Genomic DNA, 9,108 nt, shown 5'->3' with positions numbered 1-9,108 from the left:
TTTCACAGATAAATCAAAAAAGTAACAAAAATTTAATAGTTAATCATTGAAGACCTAGGCCAGACAAAGTCCTGGTTACCAACCAGTAAAAGTTTTACAGAAATAGGTGTAGAAAAAATACAGAAGTCTTGGCCTTCCAAGAAGTTGTTGCGTACATATATATTATCACTGCTACAAATGAGAATTCTCACCATTGGTTTCCTGCATTTTCTCCCCTTTGTGTTTGACCACTGATACCAACAATTGTCTCTGACTCCACAGGTCATTGTGCTGAATGTATTCTCTCTTTCAAGTTGCTAGGATTTTGTGAAGAAGTATAATTTATCCTTGTGTAAATTAAATAGATTTATTTTCTTGATAAATATAGAACAAAAAAATCAAATTCCAATTCTCTGTGTTTTAATGTGAAAATTTAACAAAACATCTGTAGCTAACTTTAGGAAAAATGAAAAGACAGAGATATAATGATGTCTTGCCTTGTGTCTGCAGATGTCAATGTGACGCCATTTTGGCAGCATCTGAGCCTCACCTATTTTTCACATCAGTCTTATATTGTTCTTTGGAAAAAAAGATTCTCACATTTCACTACAAAAGAGTGCAGCAAATTATAATTGGGAAAAAAATTTATATCCCTTAAAAGCGATTCCATTGTCAAAAAAGAGGAGCATAGCATGCTGTACACATCCTACTATGCATTAAATAAATTGTCCAAAATGACTTATGGTCTTCTCTTACTGAGCTGAGGGAATGTGGAGGACAGGGCACTTTATGCATATTTGGAAGCAACATCTTTAAAAGAAACCATGCTGGGAACTGATCAAAGAAATTGTCTATAAGATGAGCGGGAAAAAACCCAAATCCTATAAAAAAGGACCCTTTTCTTCAGATAGAGTTTGACATTCACAGTCTACAGCAATCTGCCCCTTTGTGTACAGAGGAGAACTGATGAGCCAGCCTACTTCTCTGCTGGTAGTGAGAATCACCCTTGCTCTATATTGCAAATCAAACACACACATATACATGTGGGCCATGCTGAAGATGAAAAACAACCAGCCTGAAAAGGAAACAGAAGTAATTAGTCTATTAAAAATAATAATGCATAATAGTTATGCTCCTGTAACTGGCATCCATCTTTCAAGTTTGAGTAAGGCTTCTGCAATCTCAATGGAACCTATTAATTTTTCTTTCCCAAATATAATAGTCTAGAGATTTGTGCTGTTTGGTTTTGCACTGTGTAGAACTCATCCTTTTCATTTCTCCAGTTTAAAGATAACAATATTACTCTTTTCTTAGTAGTACAGAGAAGTGTAATCAGTACTTCCCTGCACAGTCTCAAATTCAGATGAATGAAGGGAAGGTTCATAGCCAGTGGGAAAGAATCAGGGAACACATTCAAATTATCACAGTCTCAAAAGTCTTATTATGCAGTTATTCCTACTGAAGAAGCTTTTCTAAGGACGCTAAACCAACCAGATTTGAGAACTCAAATCATTGCATCACACATATAATCAGCATCAGCTTGCAATGAACTCAGCACAAAGGGCTTTGTGGTTACACAGACACTGAAAAAGTTATCTGCTTTCAACCTCCTGAGAGTCGGCTTTGTAAAGAACAAATAAAGTAATTAAAAATGCTTTTATTAATTTACACATTAAGCTAAAAGGAAAAAAAAACAAACATAGCCCACAAAAAACACAGCTGCAGCTGCTTTAGGACCTGATATCTTTTTCCTTTGAAATAAGAAAAGGTAAAGAAAGAAAATTTGTTCAAACAGAACAGAACATATACTGCTACATTTTCACTGCTGCCTTCAATAGGTCCTCACAAAGGAGGTTACAATTGTTCCAACATCAGCAGCAACTTATTCTGCTTTTCACAGACATTTATAAACATAACCAAGAAGAAAGCAACCTAGTATCTACACTGATCCTCATTAAGATCTTTGAAACACAATCAGAATTAAACTGCTACACAAGCAATGAAAACACCACTTGTGAAAATATTCACTGAAATTCTTTTAGCCCACTTTGGGTTCCTCTTGTTTCCAGGTTAATCTTTGGTTCTGCAAAACAGTTTTTTCCCTTTCTCCTAGGCTGCAATTACTGTTCTGCAACTCAGTTCTACAACTTGGCACAAATTCAGCATATGCCATGCATATTCTTTGTGGGTGTTACTGAAACGGGGCTCTATCAATTGTCTGTAGATGGAGGCAGGTTCATGAAGGTAGTTCAAATATGAAGAAGACAAATGCTTTTCATCAGGAGCCACTTCCTCCCCATTGATTAGAAAGAGCACCTATAGTGACTACACACCTAACTGTGGTACTTCAGCTGTGCAGGGTTGATGCAGACTGCCTATTTATGTACTTAAAATACAAGGCTCATGTCCATGCATTAAAAAAAAAAAAAAATACTAGGCTTAAATTGTTTTTTAGTAATTATTTTTCAAGTTGGAATAATAACTTGGGATGTATATTTTGGGGTGCTAAATTTGTATAGGAAAAGAAGCAAGGCCATAGGAAATCAGTTGCAAAGGATGAAATGTTCCCAGAGGAGGCGTCATTAGCTTCTTTTGTTCTATACAAATCTGAAGTGCAAAGTTTCCTTTTTTGTACAAGTTATTGCTAGTCTTATCAATACCTCAACATTTAAGTTACTAAAATTAAATCAGCTAAGCTTCAGTTCTATTTGCCCTCATGCAACTGCTACAGATCTCAATTTGATACAAACAAAATTGACACTGCCTTTTTATGAGGGCACAACCCTGCCTCTGTAACTCCAACTACCCCTTTACCTGTAACACGGCTTTGCAAAACATCAAAACTACAGCAAAATGCAATTTCCTCTGAACAGCAGCCTACGAAAGAAGAAAAGGATTTGATTAGGGGAGACAAAGAGATGAGCTGTCAGTTCCCATTTCAAAATGAGCTATCAAGAGACACCACTTGAGGAGAGAGATTGAATGAGCGTATTACAGTTCTAGCAGGTTTACTCCCTGCGATGCTACTAAACAATAATTATAATGTATAGTAAGTGATCCAGGGAGGGCCTGTATAAATAGAAAACCCCCACAATTTAAAAGGGGCAGGAGTTAACGTCTCCTTCAGTTACTGTACTTTGTGCTAGTAGAGGGCCTCCTAACTTATTTGCTATGTAGCTCATGCACCTGAAAATTAAACACTTCACAAAGAAGATTAAATCATGCCAGGTTTATTTGACAAATGCCCTGCCCTTATTTTGTATTATATTTAAAATTTAAAAAAATTTGTTATACATTGTCTTTCTTTTGTCACTTCACTGTACAGTTTTTATAGTGACAGATGTGCCATTTTGGCAAGCTGCAAACATGACTCAGAGCTTTCATTATCAAGACCCATTTTAAGGGAGTTGTAACATAGCTTGGAATTAAAACCTTTTCCGCCTCACAAGGAAGGAAAACAAACAAAAAAACCCACAAAACCCTAAAACAACAAAAAAAACAAACAACCCCCCCCAAAAACCAACCAACCAAACAAATAAAAACCATAACCTTTACAGATGGCAAAATCTTTTCCTTTTTCTCCCAAGCTTTCAGAACTATGTGGTATAGAAGTGAATAAATGGTACCTTTCTCTAAAAGAATTCAGTCATGTCTTTGTTTCTTCTACTGTCATGAAATCAATGTCTTTTGATCAGGAGAGAAACATCCCACCAGTGATTTTCACTTGAACTCATGCACTGGACTCCTGTACTTGTTATAGGCTAAACATTCACTTATATAAAAATGTGACTCTTGTCACTAACAAGTAACTCGACAACTGGTTTAGATAGTAGTTTCTTCCTCCTTTCTCCCTCTTGCTGAGAACAGTGCCTTTTTCATCTATAATTTATGGGGGACCACAATACCCAATTTAACTCATGACTGGAATTATATTAAATATGCACGACTTTGTTTAGTGAAAAACAGATGAGAATTTCTTTAGTATGGAATTTTAAGAAAGGATACTCTAAGAGATTTTTGTGCCCATTCATGTGTCTAATTTTGATTTATATGTTTCATTTTGTACTTCTGAACAGTCACATGCACTTCAAATTGCAGTCACTTGACTGCGGTACCTTGCAATTTTCCTGTTATGCATAAAGCAATTCAAGTGATGAGATTACTCACACTTAGAAAAACCTTACACAATCAAACAACTAGTGAATAGTGCTATGTAAGACAACAGTCCACCAGAAACAAATCTTCTAGCTAAACCCTTTTTTAACAATTTGAGCATTACGGGTGATTATAAGGCGTTTTCAAATTTTGGAACCAAAAGTTATATTAAGATTGCCTGGAAAATAAATACAACAAAATTACTGAAATCCATTACAATAATTATGACAATGAGGGAAGGCAGAGTAAAACCCTGAGCAACTTGATCTGATCTCACAACTGTCCATGCTTTGAACAAGTTGTACCAGAGACCATTTGAAGACCCTTCCAACCTGAGTTTTTTCTATGGTTCTATGGAGAAAGGTGCCATCACTTAAAATACTGAGTTTTGCTCAGGAAACCCAGAAGGTACAGCATCAAAAATTAGAAACTGAATATCCAAGAAAGAGAATAAGTTATTCCAGAAGCTCCACATTTGATCTTCACAGAAATAAAAATCACACCCTAATACAACTTATGCCAGTTAAAATCACTAGGAGAGAAACCTCTGTGGCCACACAGTTGCTCTGCACTGAAATCTTGGCAGAACTGATATCAGAAACAGTTGCAAGAATAATAATATTGAAGGTAATGGGAAAATTTAAGAAGATACAGTGCACTAAATAAATTCCAAAGGAACATAGCCATTAGCAATAGGAAAGGAAAAATGTCAGAGAAAGAGAGATATGTTTGAAAACTAATGTTCCATTTTGTAGAAATGTTCAATATGTTCATTTGCAGATAGTTCAGACAATTTCTTATTTAAAAGCAAGCACAACACTTTCTTGGAGAAATGACAGGGTACTTTTATTGGTATTTTAAAAAATGCTTTGTATTCCTTTACACAAGCTGGCAATAATAGTTAATAAACAGATCTTTATATGAGAAGCACCAATAAGCACTGTGCAACCACATACTCCTATTCAGAACAATTTTTTTTGGCCTAACCAGAAAGATGGCTCCCTCCTCCCAAAAATACACTCAAAACAAGACAAGATTTCTGAGAAGGCAACACTTCTGCCCACCTTTGTACCCTCAGCTCTAGACAGTACTTTTCAGAGGACGACAAGTTCTTTAAACTGGTGTGGATTTAAGCATTCACAGGTTAATTTCAGTTGATTTCTATTACAGTTGATTTCCATTACAGTTGATTTCCATTTTCTTTTTGAAGTTCTGGGATGCTCCTTATGCTGACCTGCTGGTTTGTCTTCGGTAAATTTTTGTCATGTCAACTCACACTGAATTTTCTTCAGTCCCACACTGAATTTTTGTAAAACTAAATATGACATAAAGAATGCTATTTCAGCATTACAAAAAGAATCAGGATTTTATTATTTGAAACATGGTCATTGCTTTTTTGGAAGCATTTTCTAAAAATTACTTGTAATTGAACAAATATAAAGGATTGAAGACCATCAGAGTATCTGTCTTGATTTCTTTCTTTAGATTCCAGAACAGAAGAAAATCTCAGTAACATTATAGTCTTTTGTATAACACAAATAATGCTCAGCATGAATTTTTCCACTTTTCCCTTGTGTATTTTTCTGCTTTGAGACTCTCATCAAATGCACTGAATTACTTTATTTTGAGAACTGGAACAAAAGCCATGTAACTATAAAAATTTCATGCACATATTTTTCCCTTTATAAGATGGAATTTTCTATCTTAAGATATTTCAGTTTGGCATTTGTGAGATTATTTTTTACTCCCTTTTTTATTTGGTTGTTTGTTTGGACCCATTCTCCTTAATATGGAAAACAAACTGTTTAAGAAAAGAGAATAGTGTCAGTCTGGTATTCAAACAGTGATTTTTTTGCAGTGTTTAAAACACAAGACAATCATCTCCAGCATTCCCTTATTCCATCTTACATCAGTTATGGGAATGTTATTGCCAAACCAGCAAATGTATAAAGGAGTGACAACTGAGAACAGGAACATATGGATGCTTCTGAATAGGCACATCCTTGCTCCTGAGGAAGGAAAGAAGTAGGTATTTGAGGATTACTACAAATGACTGAGGTTTTTGGTTTCTGCCCTTGTCTCTGTGTTGACACTCAACTACAGTTTGAGCTACCCAGATCTACTGAAGCTGCAGTACATTTAGAACAAATTCTGCTGAAGAATGATGCTGTATTTCTATCAGGGAAAGAATACTAAATCTACACTCTTGCATGTGCCTAAACTTCTCCTTATGTGGACAAGCTGAGACCAGTAAGTAAATCCAAAAAAATCAGACTAATTTGCTGGCAATGATGAGAAGTTTACTTATGTTCTCATCTATAGTTCTGGGGCAATTAACTAAAGCCATAAATATGTCATTATTTGATTGAATAAAATCTACCCAATACAATAAATCTGGCAAAATTTTGGAACAATTTGTGACTATTTAGAAAAAAGAAAGGAATGTGTGATAACTAACACAGTAACAAAGAATACCCGTTAAGCCAAACTATTTACTACTTTTGCAGACACAGTAGAGAAACCATAAGTTTTCTTTTCATAAGGCTATTGAAACTGCCTCAAGGTGGTTTTCTGAAAGATAATTTGATGGATGAGATTTCTAGATTGTGGATATAAAACTTCACAGAGTAGCTGAAGTGTAAGACAGACCAGGCAAATGGGCTGAGGCAGAAATACAGAGTCATGGAATGACCCTTCTGGTTCACTCAGCATTGTCATGGCTTCAAGAACAGAGGCTTTGTTTCAGGCCAGATATGAACTGCTATGTTTGCATAACCAAAACAGAACCAAATATTAAATTAATCAGGGGAAGGGAAAGTATTGCATCAGTATTTTTGAAGGACAAAATAATTATACAAGTCCTTACAGTCCTGAAGTATTCAAACTACAGGAAAAAAAAAAGAAAAAAAAAAAAAGAAACTTTTTAAAATTACCATCCCCATCACAAACATAATAATCCATATCATAAATCAAATGCACAACACTTTTCTATAAAATTCTACAAAAACAGGGGAAATAAGATTAAACCACTATGAGAAATTTAATATGAATAAAAATAAGCACTTTATGCAACAGGCAGTCACCTTCTGGAACTTGCTGCAACAGGAGACTGAGGAGGAAGATGTCAGCTGCACTTTTAAAAGAGGATGAGAGAAATATATATGGATCCATAATCAGATAACAAAAGGACCAAACCCTTCAAGGGGTTGCAGAATTAGGCAAGTAAACTCTGACAGGCCTGGGTGCTAATGAAGTGCAAGGGCACAGAAAGCAGCTATCCTGATGTGTTCTCCCTAAATAGCCTTTCTCCAATGCAGTGAAGGACTTTTTATGTTCTCGGGGCATGTGGGACAAGAAAAATTTACTGAAGCATCCTTTCCTTCATACACACTTTTACAATAAAATCATGATAGGTAAGTAAATTATAAAACAATGGAGATATAGTTAATTCTGCTTTAGAACTACATGACCTCTCAAGGTGTGATTCAAGTCTTGGGTGCAGAACCAGCAGTATCTTAGGTTGTATTTCATCAAACAGGCACCCACGGTGACATTACTGCTTATCAGTCAATTTAGCAAACATTTTACTGGTTCAGGATCTGGTAAAGCTAGGATCCTTTGATCTTCCATTATCTTGCTGTTTAGACTTCTGCTGTTGTAAAGTTAGCATTGCCATAAATATTAACTTTTCAGGCATTATAAACAGGAGTATAGTTTTATTCTAAATTATATTTAAGAAAACATTGAAGATACCAGAAAATTACAGAAGAATCCATAGATATATAGCCTGAATTTCAATACCCTTTTCAGTTAATTCACAAGAGTTCACTCAAGTCTAGGGAAAGGTACATAATTATATTTCAGAAATAATCTTTTATTTTCTCTCTTTGAGATACTTCAACAAACACAAAGGACTTAATAGAAAATAAAGGTAGCAAGCTGCTATCAGACAGCTAACCATTTTCCAGAAGACAGTATATTCACTAGTGGCATGGTAGAAGAACATTACCTAAATAGTAAATGAGTGCAAGTTAATAGGAGGGTGATATATTTTTACATGTTTTTCACAGGTTTTGTCTGAAGTTTATTATTACAGTCTGTACATTTATGAGATATGATGAAAGACTAGTTAAAGATGATGTTTATGATGCAGAGTGTCATGATATCTTGAAGAAGACTGGGGACGCTAGCGAAATATGATGCTAGTCAAGAGACTGGTGTCTTTCCAGCCAAAACATAGTGGTTACCAGCAGCTATAACTGTGAATGCAGAAGAACTTGCTAGTGGTATAACTCATTTGTATATAGTAATATGAGGGAGGATTGACAGAGTTGATACATTCAGGATACTTAGTTCTAAGAAAATGTGTACAATAGTTTTATACATTGCAAGAATAACATCTTTTTGATGTGGATATACGACAACATCAGTGAAGATCTGAAAGCTTAGCAAGGAGTTTCTAAACTAGTGTGATTCTTGATTGGTCTTGCAAACAAAGGGAGGAGACAGTTCCTGAATGCATGTCATCCTTTTTCAGTGTAGAAATTCTACTATGTCTAGAGAAATGTGCCTGATGACTCAACAAATAGCACATTTCCTACTTTAGCTGGCAATGAATACGTAACTTATTGATGTATCAGGTTCCCTAAAGTATTTTACATGTATTTTATTAAAAGTCCCTTCAGAAAAAGTAAAATGTCAACATCATTAGCTACTCTACTATTGATCATAAGTCTCTACTGACTCTATACTCCCTAGAAGACATTTTCACCACAGATTGAGTTAGGATAGAATGTTACTTTTTTACATTCTGAATCCTGTATGTGTTTGAATGAGTTTTCTATCCCTTCAAAGACAAAACCAGCCAGAGATTACTTACTATTTGCATTTCAGACACCTTAAGAATAAAACAGGGTATTGACTGCCAGCTTAACAGGATATTCAAATAATCAACATGAGGCTCTAAGTTTACTA

The sequence above is a fragment of the Empidonax traillii genome, unplaced genomic scaffold (genome assembly GCF_003031625.1).
Source record: "Empidonax traillii isolate 1590-97213 ecotype Southwest subspecies unplaced genomic scaffold, ASM303162v1 scaffold48:size2401408, whole genome shotgun sequence".
Taxonomy (NCBI): domain Eukaryota; kingdom Metazoa; phylum Chordata; class Aves; order Passeriformes; family Tyrannidae; genus Empidonax; species Empidonax traillii.
The sequence above is the reverse complement of the archived record's forward strand: the minus strand, read 5'-3'. Positions refer to the sequence as shown.